This window comes from Vidua chalybeata, chromosome 1 (genome assembly GCF_026979565.1).
Source record: "Vidua chalybeata isolate OUT-0048 chromosome 1, bVidCha1 merged haplotype, whole genome shotgun sequence".
Taxonomy (NCBI): domain Eukaryota; kingdom Metazoa; phylum Chordata; class Aves; order Passeriformes; family Viduidae; genus Vidua; species Vidua chalybeata.
The window spans coordinates 37182006-37196704 of record NC_071530.1 but is presented as its reverse complement, the minus strand read 5'-3'; the positions used below and the strand labels follow the sequence as shown (position 1 = coordinate 37196704).

Sequence of the window (14699 nt, the reverse complement as noted above, 5' to 3'; positions counted from 1 at the left end):
ATCAACCCAGGGATGAAGACTTCCAAGCCCTCACCTAATGAGCACAAGGGAGAGGAATTGCTCCCTGAACCAGTTGTTGAGAGAGGAGGCATCTGAACAGGCTAATGGCAAAACACAGACACACACAATCAATGCTGACAAACTTATACTTGACTGGAGTGCTTGTAGAATAGTAGCCAGTATCCAGGGAGGGAGAGAAAGATTGTGCAAACTCATAACCAGGCAATTGCAGTCTACAGCATGACCCACTTTTTATTTTTCTGTGGAAAGAATTCTGCTTTTAATTTCAAGTCACATTCTATGAATGGGTTTAAACAAACATCTATTTAGGAAGGATATGACTTAAACTTTAATGTAAATCAACCTTTTTCATGAGTAGCATTGTGGGAAAATAAGAAAATGGACTGTTTTTTTGTCTGTTGTTCACTTCCTACCTTAGAAACCCAAACTAACCATTTCACCTTTGATGAGATCATCTTCCTCTGATGTCAAATGTCAACATACTACTTCATCATGTTTTTGTTATTTATTTTCATCTTTAAGGTCAAAAAGACACCTAGCTCACATAACATGTAATATTCAGATTCTGAGTTGATGTATTCACTCTTTTTTTGGTTTCATTTAAAGTCTCTTTCCTCTCTGTTATAACTTCACTGATGTAATTTTGATGTAGCAAACAATCATACCAATGATATATTTCAGGAAACAAATACTTCCCTGACAATATATCTGGTTGCTTCCTTACCTTTCTCAACAGAGGAAAAAAGACATTCCTTAACTTAAAAAGTAGACAGGAAATTTAACAAGGTCACAGAACACCAGAAGACAACAACCACATCTTCCCACAGATGCCAGTTAAAAATTTAGGTCATGAAAGGAATTGATGAAATTATTTCTCCAACTCTCTCTACTTCTTGCATCCTTCTTGCATCCTTCTTGCATCCAACTTCAAAGTATTTGCCCCCAACAATATCACTCTTACCAAATTTTGAAACTATTGTAAAATGTTATAGCTCTAATCACATTAAATGGACTAGATTTCCATAGTTAAAACACTGACTACAGCTGGGTGCCATACAAGCCATCCTATAGCAATCAACAAGAAGTTTGAAACATTTGGTTAGAGCCAAGAAATGAGAAGAGGAAGTAACTGTAATAATCAACAGGCAACCAGCTGCCTCTTTTGAATGCTGGAAAGGGGTTAGAGGGCAAAGTAGAAATCAATGTAATAGCAGCCAGAACAAATTTAAGAAAACTTGTGAAGCATACTTAGAGGGGATGGAATGCAAGTAAGCGAAACTTTTTTTATTACTTTTAAAATGCTATGAAGGTGCTAAGGAATAAATGGGTTTTTAAAAGTCCCAATGCAATCTGTCTGGCATACTGTATTCCTCAAGAAGGCAAATCAGATAAAAACTCTGGAGGTAATTGAAGAATCTGTAATTCCTTCGTATAACGATTTCTTTTTAAATTGGCCTGGCAATCATAATGCAGTAGAGGCAATAAATACATTTAAAGAATAAATATTAGGTGTTTTACCAAGATGCACTATTAAAGATTGTAGGCTTCAGTGCAGAGAATAGAACAATCTAGATAAACAGGTCAAAATGTCAGTCTGCTGATTTCACTTTTCTCCATTTTTGAATGCATGTCCTTAAATAATTACAGTTGTGCTCCAAGAGATGTTAAGAATCAACAGGTTTCTCTGTTACTGTGGCTGAAGGAAAATAATCTAGATAACTAGCAAAAAATCCCTTCAAATATCTAATATATTCAAATTGGGCACTTTCAGTTTTGGGGGTACTCCTGAATTTGCTTTCTGCTGAAATGCTTTTGTTGCCACTATGGGAAGTAATGTAACACTACCCAAGTGCCTGTTTGAATTCAAGAGGTAAAGGAGGTAATTTCTACTTGTATAAGCTGGATAATTTATACACGTTGCTCATCCCTTCACCCTTTCCAAACTTTATTCTCATTTTCAGGTGTCTACAAGTCACTGTCACTTGGATTTACAATGTTTTTCTTCAAACAGGAGTTGTATTTGGATCCAATTAGAGTGCTTAAATAAGACTAGTGACAAATGCAAGATTTTCATTTAATTTTCTAGAATAATAGTGAAAAACTCTTCCATTCCTGGGTGATGTCCATTCATATTCTGGAAGAAAAGGATGCAAAAGTAGTGTACACCTATTGTATCCAAAAAGAAATTACTTTGGAGAAGTCTGACAATGATTAATTTCTTTCTTTCAATTGTTCTGTCACTTTTGTCACCCAAGCATGACATCACAATTTGCCAGGAAAGTGTATCTTATGGCCTAAGTGCTATTATGGAGCACTCAATAAATTATTCTTTCTGCCCATAATGGAAGGCAGAAGGTATTCACTTTTATTCTCAGAAATTTAAAAAGAGAAAAAGTGTTTAAATTCCTTAATAAGTAGAGCTGGTGCAAAATCAAGAGATGTTAAATTCAGTCGATATTCAACAGCCTTTTGGCAGGTTAAGTGCCATGCTACTTGGATGCCAATTAATTGGTAGTGAAATTCCAACCATTGAAACAGCATCCTCTCTTCCCTGGCTGCAGCACCACAATCTTCAAATTCTGGCTTGGAGGAAGTCCTGCACCCAGCAGGTTTTGTCGCTGTAACATCATCTTGCTAGAGAAATTCTCATGGCAATCATGGGAAAGGTTGTAGAAATATCTTGATGAAGCCTCTCTTCCACACTGGCTTTAGCTATCATCAGTTCCCAGTGGATTATTTAATCAGCAAGATTTACACCAATAACTCAGTAGTGAGGGACTACTTGGGCACCCAGGGCTCTCTAATCCTCTAACACTTCTGTTTAACAATATGTAAACAAATAGAAGGACTAACAGGCTAAAGCTGGGAATTGCCAGGAAGAATGGTTGTTCATCTCCAGGGACTCTCTCATCTGCTCTGAGTAGAAACTCATTACTTTAAGTGTCAGAAACAGTCAGAAGCAAAGGTTCCAATTCATTTCCCTCTTTGGTTCAGTTTTCCCTTGGCATAGAATTTAGCCAAAAGACAATCTATTCTCACTTCTGCTTGTGGGGGTTAAAAAACCTTGAAAATAAATTAGGACTCTATAGGATGTTGGGATTTTGTTGTTTGGTTGGGGATTTTTAACAGGGATATAAGGAAGATTTATACCTACTGAGAACCTCAACAACTGTTCAGATAAGTTACATGCAGCAGAGCATAGTTTAAAGTTCCTGCTCAAGGTGAAATTGTGAACAAATGACAGCCCTAAGCATAAAAATCTAACTCTTGCAATCCCTTTCTACTAGAGCACTTCTCTCCCAGTCACTCACTTTTGGATTTAGCTAGAGGTAGACTCTCACTTACATTGGAATAATGCAGCAGTAGCAATTTTAGGGTAGCTGGAAACCTATATTGGGCTCTTTCACCTCCACCCAATAAAAAAGGAAAAATGACTCAGCACCATCATTCATGATCATAATCAGTCTTCTGATGTGGCAATGTGCTCAAGGATACCTTGCTCCCACATAGACTGGATATCTTAAGGAAAAAAAGCAGACAATTGTATTTGACTATGGCCTGAAGAACTGGAGGAGAATAATTTGAAGATGACTTAAAATATAAGACAGGCACTGTATGGTGCTTTTCAGATAACTAAAATATGGAGAAGATGAAAAGGGAATTTTATTTACTTTGAGGCTGACCTAATAGCTTTCAGGAATTCACTGAAACACTAAAAAAATTCTTCAATTGCCACCACTTATTATTATAAATTTACTTCAAGGAGCAGATGAAATATCTTACCTTTCTTTCTTTTCTTTCTTTCTTTCTTTCTTTCTTTCTTTCTTTCTTTCTTTCTTTCTTTCTTTCTTTCTTTCTTTCTTTCTTTCTTTCTTTCTTTCTTTCTTTCTTTCTTTCTTTCTTTCTTTCTTTCTTTCTTTCTTTCTTTCTTTCTTTCTTTCTTTCTTTCTTTCTTCTTTCTTTCTTTCTTTCTTTCTTCTTTCTTTCTTTCTTTCTTCTTTCTTTCTTTCTTCTTTCTTTCTTTCTCTCTTTCTCTCTTTCTCTCTTTCTCTCTTTCTCTCTTTCTCTCTTTCTCTCTTTCTCTCTTTCTCTCTTTCTCTCTTTCTTCTTGTTCCAATTCAAGTTTTAAACTAAATGTTTAAGCATGAAACACTAAATAACCCAGAGATATAAATACTTGGTCTTTCACTTGTAGCTCAGTTATATAAATATATCTGAGATAAACAGTAATAAATATGTAATGATTAGTTGGTATTAAACATGGTTTTAGAAGATACAGAATATGTAAGTGTCATAAGCTAGCACTACTTGATACTCATTAACCTAAGGAGAAAGACATACATATTTTACATTTTCTCAGATTGGCCAACTGCACCGTATCATTTTATCATATGCCTGATCTTTTAATTGGCTGCTGCTGAGCAAATGAATGCTTGGGTATTTTTAACAAACAGAAAAACACTGAAAAACAAAATTAAAAGATATTAAAATAAAGTTGCCAGAGTCAAAACCAGTAATGTAAACAACCTAAATTAAAAACAAACAAAAAATAACAGCCCTTCAGGGAACACAGAATTGTTCAGTGATACAAAACCTGGAAACTTGGAGACAAAGTTAATTTCAACATGTCAAGGTAGAAAAATACATCGAATGCTTCTTTTTTGTATGTGTGGTATTTCATTGGTAGAAGCCGCTTGGGAAAAAAGCAGTTAAATCAAACTTAAAATCACAAATAATAAAAAAGCAATCATTATGCACTGATCATAACCGTATGGTTATTGCACAAACTCGAGTTTCTCCTTCCTATACATGGATGATTAAGAAATTAAACTGCTTATTTCACTGATGTCCATAAATATCATTATATTTCATATCTTTTCCAAATATTTAGGCTTTTCAATCATAAGGCTCATTTCATCAAGGAACATTTCACGCATACTGGGAAAGGGATCCGATATATAAACCAGCACGTGGCCAGGGGGCCTTAATCAGGACCTCTTATAAAAAGGATGTCTCCCAAGAGATGTGAGAGAACAGCAAAGCCATCAGACAGAGAATCTGTGAACACAAAAGGAAAAGGTCAACACACAACACAGTAGAAACCCTTACATGAATGACCATGAAACTCACATGAGAGAAGAGAGATGGAAAAACAAATCAAAGGAAAGATCTCTGCAGTCCTGCCAGCACTGAGAATTTTGGCATCAACTACCACTCTAAGAGCTAAGTGTGATTTGTGCTTTACTAGGAAACATACCACAGTTCAGAAGTGAGGAGAAAACATGTCTGAATGTTGTAGAAGAGATATAATGAAACATATTTGTCTTCCTAGAAGTATCCCAATTAGGATCACACAGACTTTACTACTCAAAATGGCATGGTTATTGTTTGCAATCATTACAAGGACCGTTAAGATTGTTATAGAGGTCCAATCTCTCCATTATCATACAGGGGGCTTAGAGAGAAGCTTAAACATCAACTGGGTTCCCTAGGCTCACATGCAAAATGTACATGAATATGATGAGAACTATAATACTTAGTCAGGGCACAACTGCAACCACCCCTTCAGCCCTGGGGGTCTAACTGGCTTAAAATGTATTCTGTTTGCTCTTATACCTGCTTTCTGATATTTAAGTTTACCTTATTTTTCAGGGCATTCATCTTATGCACAATGTTCCTGTACATCGTTACATTTTATGTGCATGGACACACATTTTTGTGTGCATTAGTACAAAACCAGATTTGATGTCCTCTGGCAGAAGCATCTCCAGGGGTAGGCATGGCCTGTCTCAGATGGCAACTAATGGCTTGTCTCAGATGGTAACTACGCTCACTGCTGGTTCATTGCATGGGTTGAAGCTCAACCCCTGCTATGAAATACTCCTTTACATCTGTCTGACTGTTTTGCAAGCCTGTTAACACAATGATTATAAAGTAAACATTGATTATATAGTAGATAAATAATGATGATTATAAAGTAAATACAAATAATGTTGGCTGGCTGAGAAAGTTGGGGCTGTTCAAACTGGAGAAGAAAATGTTGTGTGGAGACCTCATAGCAGCCTCCCTGTACCTAAAGGAGGCCTGCAAGGAAGCCAGAGAGGGCAAGGAAGCCAGCAGTGTTCAAGGCCAGGTTGGATGGGGCATTGAACAACCTGGTCCCAGAGGAGGTGTTCCTGTCTGTGGCACAGGGGTTGGGGCTCGATTATCTTTAGGGACCCTTCTATGATTGCATGGTTCGTATATATAAGAATATATATTATATACATGCAGAAGTCATAGGCAGGTAATACACTACAGTGAATACTCCAGGTTTCATGTGCATTGACAGCCAAGACCCCAAATGATGTAAATTCATATAGGTCAATGGAAGTTGATCAAAAGCTATTTTAGCATTTCTTTCATCAACACTGTAGGATTTTGCCACACAAATGAATTAACTGTATGAGGTCAAAGAGTTCAGTAAAAGTAGCACTATATGCATTCTAATGATACTGTTTACTCACTACTTTTTAATCAAATGTGAGAGTGTGATGCCCTTTTAAAAAAGTGAGGATGGATTTTGAGTAACTTAGTCTTGGAGATATTCCAAAGATCTTGATTTTGAGACTTAGTCCCCTCCACTGTGCCTTGCCTTGAATATACAAGGACTCCAGGCTCCAAACCAGCAGTCACTAGAAATGTAGGTCATAAGTTTTCAGCTGTATTTCTCATTGTTTCAATTTTCTGAGCACTGACTCACCACGATGGCTGTTAAACTCCATTACTGCCAGAATGTCAACGTTTAACATGTTTTTCTAAACTGAACCATATGATTTTCTGTTCCTACTGCAGAGTGATTGCACTCCTTTCCTCTACTTTTAATATTCCTTTTGATAAACTATACTACCATAGCAATAACCCTGAACTCTCAGAAGCTACCACACATTAAAAATAAATGTTCTGAGATGCCATTCTACAGAATGGGATGTACAAATACATCTTAGATAGCAAATTTGGAATTTTTTATGAGAAACATACTGTAATATAAAATAAAACTTACGCTGTAAATTATCTGTTAGAAAATGTTATTATGTCAATTTGGGTTTTTTATTATCCAAAATGAAATAGGTCTTCATATTGAATTTTGAAATGACATTGCTCTTCCTGTAATATAGATGGAATTGTTGGTATAAAGAAAACAAAGCACTCAAACCTCTTCCTTTTTAACTATTCCAGTGCAAAATAGTATTCTATATTTGCATTGACATTTATTTAAACCAGAGAATAGGTATGAATTACCAATTACTTTTTCCTTACTCATGTAATTTCAAAAGGGTATTTAAGAACCAGGCATTGTCAGTAGGAATGGAGAGAGGAAGCTTGTGAGAAATGAAAGACAAAAGGTAAAGTTCAGCAGCTCTAAAAATGTTGCTGCATAGAGATCCAGGTTTTGAGTCCCTTCCCACTACTGCACAAAATCTTGTCTGATGAACAGCTAAAGTTGAGATTCAGTGTTACAATAATGTGCACTTGATAAAAATGAAATATTCGAATTCTAATGATCACAGCGACATTTTCCATTAATCTTTTTCAGCCTTGTTATTGAAAGAGTCTTCTTGTCTTAAATAATGGATTGACTCCCTATCTAAGATGAAGGTAAATATATGGCCATTGGGTATGAAATACAAGCAGTAGGTCATCAATAGGGAGCAGGTATTTTTTTATACAGACAACAAACATAAGCTAAAATTGATGTATACTTCATGGAGAAAGAAGGAATTTGGAGAGACCAAATGATTCTAAAGTAATTGGTAGAACTTTCTTCATTTCTATATCTATTTTCTAAGAAAGATAGAAAAAAAAACTCTGGCACAAAGTTTAGACTATATAGCTAAGAGTTTTTATAAAGCAACATTCCAAGTTCACAAAATTACACCTGGATTACAGAGACAAGAAGAAAAAATCCTTTCTGCTGAGCTCGTATCACCAGTTAAGCCATTACAGGAAAGCAGAATATGAAGCAGAGAGTTAAATAACAGATATGGTTTTGAAATGAAGTAATTATGAAAGACAGGAAGAGCAATAATGGCTGAAAGTTTAACCTTAGCTTCACCCATATGTCTTAAACTCCTCATCTTCCATAAATATATTAGATATAATGAATAGATAACCTACTGGTTGGGACAGACATATCCATAGAACCCATTTTGTTGGAGCAGTATTGATAAAAAGTGGCAGTATTCATTTTGCAAGTCTTAGTAAGAAGCAATATTGTATAACAGTGTCCGTTAAAGCTCTGGTTAAAGCAATATAGTGTGGATTTTTGCAAAGATTTTGATTGCTTTGCCTTCCATTTATAGTAAGTTACACTAAAATCTGCAGACTGAGACTTGGTTTGGTTTCAAACTCTATTAAAATCTAGAAATGAACCAAGAGTGAAAAAACTGGGAAAAAAAAAAAAAAAAAAGGTTAAATGATAGCAGATCCAGCTAGAAATTTCCATTAACATTGCAAATCTGCAAAAAATACCGCCCCAAAACTCCATCAGATATTTGACCATAGTTTTACCTGGTTTTTACCCTAATAATTATTTCAGTTTCATAGAGAATAGAGGATTGTCTGCAACCTATGTTTCATAAAACAGAATCTCCTAGTCAAGTCAATAGAGCTTTTCATATATGTCCTTTGCTCATGAATATACATACACATGCCCACACAGTGCCAGAAACAGCAACGTCAGCATGGAAAGGAGAGCCATGAGTGGAAGTCAAGGTTACACTAGTGAGCTACCAGCTGCGTATATATAGTGCATATATGTATTGGATGTATCCACTATATACACACATATAAAAAAAAAACCAGAATTGAAAAGATAATGTCCACGGCAACACTTCACATTACTTGCAGTTACCTTCCACATCTCTCACAGAGGCAAATGAATTGTCATCTTTATTGTTAGACCACTGTTTGGAAGGGGGTGACACTGGGTTCCATACAAAAAAAATGAGATTTCCTCAGCAGTCTTTGAAATTCTGCTGTGTTAAATCTGATTGTTCCTACTCGGATGGGAAATGAACATGTGGAAATGGCATAATTTCAAAATTCTGGCATGAGTCTCTTTTTTAACTGAGGCATGTTTTCAGGAACACATGTAGACCAGTTGGCAAGGCAGGTGAAGGACACAGTGGATCTGATTCTTCACTTCTGAAATATCTTTGATTCATTTCATACATCATAAGCAGTACTCCCAAATTCTTGAGGAGTTTTCTATGTATGGAACTATGAAGAGAGGGAGAGGATTTTTATTTATATTACTAATGTCAGTAAGATGTCCATGAGATACATCCTGGTTGTCAGTGTCTGCAAGCAAGGTTGACAGAAGAGCATGCCCAAATAAAAATTTATACAGTTCTGGAAATACCTGCAAAGATATTTAAATACTGTGAGACATGTATAGAAGTGTCTGTTTTTCACAACACCTTCAGTGACAACAGGTGAATTGGAGGAGAGTGCTGAACTAGGAAATCTAGTATGGTTTTTAAGTTGCATTTGGGAATGTACCGAGACCTTTACCTGGTCTGAGTATCTGAGTTTGTGAAACGAATACAATAGGATTCTCTTCTACACATACCTACAGAAGTCTCTGTGAAACACAGAAATTATGGTAACAGGAAATTATCTATAAAAGAACCATGACTTATTTGCAAAAAAATAAAAACTAAAAGTTATTCTTGGTATACAGCAATTCCTTCCAGATTGTCCCAAGATCTTTCCATCTATTGAAGATCAGATCAGACTCACTAGAACTTTTTTTCCTTATCAGGATGTCAGTATTAAATAACAGAGTGTCTCAGAGATCCCTTCAGCACTACTGGGCAAGAACATGGGTAAAAGTGCAGTGCTGGATTCAAATGGCTGTTCTCCTAATGACTTATACACTAAGCATCTAAGAAAATGTTGATTTCTTTTTTTAATTGTACTACTTCTTATTGTGATGCCCTACTGTTAATACAAGTCACATTACCTTAATACAAGTCACATTACCTCCTGATCCAGTTAAAATAAATGCCAGTGAATCAGCACGTTTCTGCACTCTTCACATTCTCCACTCAGGGAAGAAAAACAGGGAAAAAACCTCAGCTGTTTTCACAAAATGGTTCTTTATCAGTGTCTTATGTCTCCCCATCCATCACAATACTAAGCTGCCTTTTAGGCAGTTCATCAGCCTCACTCACCAGGGAAGTCTCACTGACTCAGGAAGGACATTGTGCCGAGCAGCATTTGCAGCACCTTCGGTGACATTCTCCAAGATGTGCAAGATGCAAGAGAGGCAGCAGAGACTGCAGCACAGCAACAAGCACATTTTCAGCAAATTCCACCTGTGAATCTAACTGATAATAATCAACTAGGGATAGAAGGCAGCACATCACTAGTCATTACAAAACAAAGGTGTGATACTGTTTAGCACCCACAGAGTTGTTTTCTTAACTAGCAATATATCCCACCTATTTCTATGTTATATTAAGGGACAGGGAGCAGAAAGAAAATCTTTTGAATGATTACAGATTAACTTAGTTTCCTATGAGGTCAACTCATTCTTAATGATTTTCTGGTGTTTGGTTGTTTGGGTTTTTTTTTAAACTGAAATACTTGCTATTAATTTTAGTAAAGTAATTTCTTGCTCTTCAGTGTATAGCCATACAACAAACAATTTTAATATGATAATATTAATATGAAAGGGTTTTTCTCTCTTATTTGCTTGTATTTTAGTCAGTGCATTGCATGTTATTAAGGAACAAACTCCACCTCTGTATTTACAAAAACCTAATCCATAGAGGTTCTAACTTCTGTGAAGATATATAATTGAAAGCAGTATTGCCATGATCACTTCCATGGATCCCCAACCACCTCTTAGTCAGCTGTTAGGGGAAAAATAAGGAAAACACTGGTTTGGCAAGTCTTTATAAAAATACAAGTACTCGCTACACAGAAACTCTTCATTTTGTATTCAGTCAAACTTGCAAAATGTTAATGGCATCTAGTACAATAGCACAGTGCTCAACAGAAATACCAAGCAGCTGGTTATGTTGCCTCATGTCTATTTTAGATTTGCTTACCTAAAATTGCAACCATGAAACAAGATTATGTCATTTCAAAATAAGTTAGGCTTTTAAAGGACCTACTCATGAAAGATTATACAGTTATGCTTCTGAGCCCAGGAGAAATTTTTAAAAATAAAGGGTTTTTTTAATTAAAATTAAGTCTTACTCACATTGCCTACAAACATTTTTCTTTTAGTTACAACACCCTAAAGGAGATTAATTAATTGCCTGGATTACAAGGACATGAGCCAAAAACTCCAAGCTCTGCCGCCAACATCTTGAATGATCTTCAGAAAGTTGCATAATCTCCTTGAGTACTATTTTTTTCATACAAGAAAAAGAGGGAGAGAGGGAGAAAAACAGCACTAACATGCTCTCAGAAAGATATTGAGATGTTAGTGGTTTACTTAGTGTTTTTTAATTTTATTTATAATCCCAAAATGAAAGTGCTCTGTTAATGCAATTATGTTCCCTAAGACAAAGGCTGCATAATGTTTGTTCGAATAATGAAAATACAACTTCACTTGTTAGATTGCATTAGTTAGAAATATCATCAAAAGATCATGGTAGAGAAAACATTTAGCAAAACCCAAGAAAGAGCATTCAAGTCAGATTAAACTACCTTATGCTCATAACTAGTGAACATGAGATGTATAGATATGGAAATGAATTAACTAAAATTTTTATCCTGGAGCTTAGTTCACACTGGTAAATAAATTGATGAATAGAAGAGCTACTCCTCTAATTTTAAACCTTTTTTTCTTATCAGAGGTTTTGGGAGGGTGGGTAGGCTAGAAGGAGCATCCAGGATCAGCATCCTTCTTTTATCACCTCCTTGATGAGAGATGGCCTGACTAGAGATTGAAAAAAGACTTCTGGTTTCTTTAGGTACATAAGTTATATGAACCAGGTAAACAGAAGGCTTTACCATGCCACAAGGCTTTTCTTTCCTTTTATATTATTTTTTCCTCCCTCTCTCCTTTTGACCCTCCTATCCTTCCATTTAGTCTACCACAGCTGCTTTTCTTATTTGTTTCTGTGATACTGCTGAGCGCTTCTCAGAAAGAAGTTAGAAAGGCAGCTAAAAGCACAGTCTTCAGCAGGTTGATATTTGACAGACTTTACAATGGCTGAGGAGACCAGGTGCTGTGCCTGTCTGTAAGATTTGAAGCATGAGCCAGAAGTAGAAACTACATTTTCAGTCTTTGCTGTTATTTTTTTCCCCCTCTCTCCTTCTGTGTGCATGTTGCTTTGTCATCAGCAAAAGCAACCACAATAGCTCACATCCCTAGTACCTTCTTTCTTCAATCTTTATCCAATAGTTGTCATCCTCAGTATCCTCTAAAAGACTGTCAGGCAAGATTTTTAAAAAGCAAAGTAAAAAGAAAACTGGTCTCTATAGAAACACTCTAAACTGACATGAAAGGGAATAATAGTGGCTGTTAAGATGATTTTTTTTCTTAATGCTTTGCAAGTCTGAGTGGATTCCTCCACCCCACAATTTTTATATCTTTAAATAAAAACTGAATCTTGTTTGCTACGAGAATAAGCAGACTGAAGCCTGTCTTTATTTATACTGAATGTTGTTTTACATTTTGTAGTGACAGAGGCATGTTAACCCCTTTAATGCATATTTTTTCAAACAGGTTATAAGTAAGGCACTATCAAAAGACTAGAGAACACAGCAGGCAGGCATTTCTGTGTAGGAGTCTACACATACACTTAGGTCTAGCACCCTCAGTATATGTGCTGCAGTGCTGCAGAAGGCAACTCTGAGTGTCACTGAACCTGTCCTGTAGTTACATAGCACTGCAAAGCACAGCTGCCATAGCCAACTTTGTTTACTCAGCATCACATGGAACTCCATCTGGATGAGATTTAGAGCTCTTCAAATAATTGGACTCCGTAAGGAATAAGGCATCCTTCCCCAAACAGCAAAGTAACAGTGGGAAAAAAGGGGAAATATTTTCTACATTCTTTGACGAGAAATTACTTGTAACACTTAATTTTATTTCTATCCTTCTTGCCAGCCAGAACTGTCAGTGCTATTTGGAGAGCACAGTCCCTAAAATATCTCACAATTTATAATTATTAGATATACTATGTCAAAGTAGGAGTTTTGCCTGTGCAATACTGTCTTCCTGAGATCTGCAAGGTCAGAAGATAACCAAACTAATCAGCACCAGGTCATGCTTGGCAATAATCTGAATGTACTGCCCATTGAGAAAAATTGCTCAAGACACCTGCAGTATTCTCCCAAGTGTAGTTCAGTCAGTCCTCATGATGCCAGGGGAGCTTAGGATCACAGAAGGATTAGGGAGAGAAAAAGTAAAAATTGGGCTTTATATAAGGCTTTTATTAGGCAAAGTATTCTGATTTTCAAATGGAAGGGCCTTTATAACCATGGACAGTTCTACCAGAAATGGCTGAGATAGAGCAATCATCTTTCTTGGGAAGAGGTGAAAGTGAAGTCACTTAAAATAGACAGATGCATTTCCAGCATTGATGAGGAAAAAGCCCTTGGTATACCATATACATTTTTCCATTTTTAATTCTTCACAGTAAAAATCATCACAAATTTCAATGCAGTATTTAAAATGCCTTTATATGACCATCTTTAAAATGCAGAAATACAACCTAGTTGTTGCTTTGTTGTTACTTAAAACCAGTTGCCCATTACTATTTCTAAAAGTAAAATTAGCATTAACTTTAGATTTTAGCATAAAGAGAACTACCATTCAAAAGTTTTTCCACCTGTCCAGTACTGTTTAAACTAGAAGAAAAACATTTAAATTTTCCTTCAACAAGTATTAAGAAATTCACTGAGACTGTGTAACAGAGAAAATAGACTTTTTCTTAAAACACCTTAAGTCTGTGCAAACAAAAATGTATGAATCTCTCAGTGGATCCTACTTTTCATACAAAGAAATGACAGATATATTTCTGTGATACATCTTAGTTTCCTCATAAATCATCTTATCTTAAACCAAGTGTTTCACAGAATCACAGTGACCGTTTAACTTAATGCACTGTGAAATCTTCTAGCAAAATGTATATTTATTTTTTATTTTACTATGGCAGTTTTTAAATTAAGATTACATTCATAATTTTTAAACAGTAATCATTTTAGTATCATTTAATGTCCAGTGGAAAATCATTGAATAATAAAGCCCAACATATATTACACAGAGAGGTCTTAATTTTAGAAATGTAGTTTAAAGCATACAACAGAATATGATGAAGGAAATGTTTCACTGAAAAATATATATATATAGATCTTTATATTTTTTAAAGAGCTTTAAAAACACATCTTACCTAATGGACTAAATCTTCAGTGTATTTCTAATAAAACTGAGATTATTTTAGGATTCATGCAGCTGAAGACTATGGAAATCATCATCTTGTGGACATAAAGTTCAAAGTTTTCATTAATTCAAACTTTAGAAAATTAAACATCTAGAACTCAGCAAAAGAAGAGCAACAATAACTACCTGTAGAATACTCTGCTATATTACACAGTTTATGAAATGGACAATTGGTGGAAATATATATTTGGTCTCATTTTAAACTACTAGTTAATAAAACAATATCTCT

The 14699-nt window shown here is 35.5% G+C and overlaps 1 long non-coding RNA gene across 3 annotated transcripts in view; it reads right to left on the bottom strand.

Moving 5' to 3' along the window:
* LOC128791699 (uncharacterized) overlaps positions 1-14699 on the bottom strand; it is a 144875-nt gene that overhangs the window by 38237 nt on the left and 91939 nt on the right. The gene's annotated exons all lie outside the window — the stretch shown is intronic.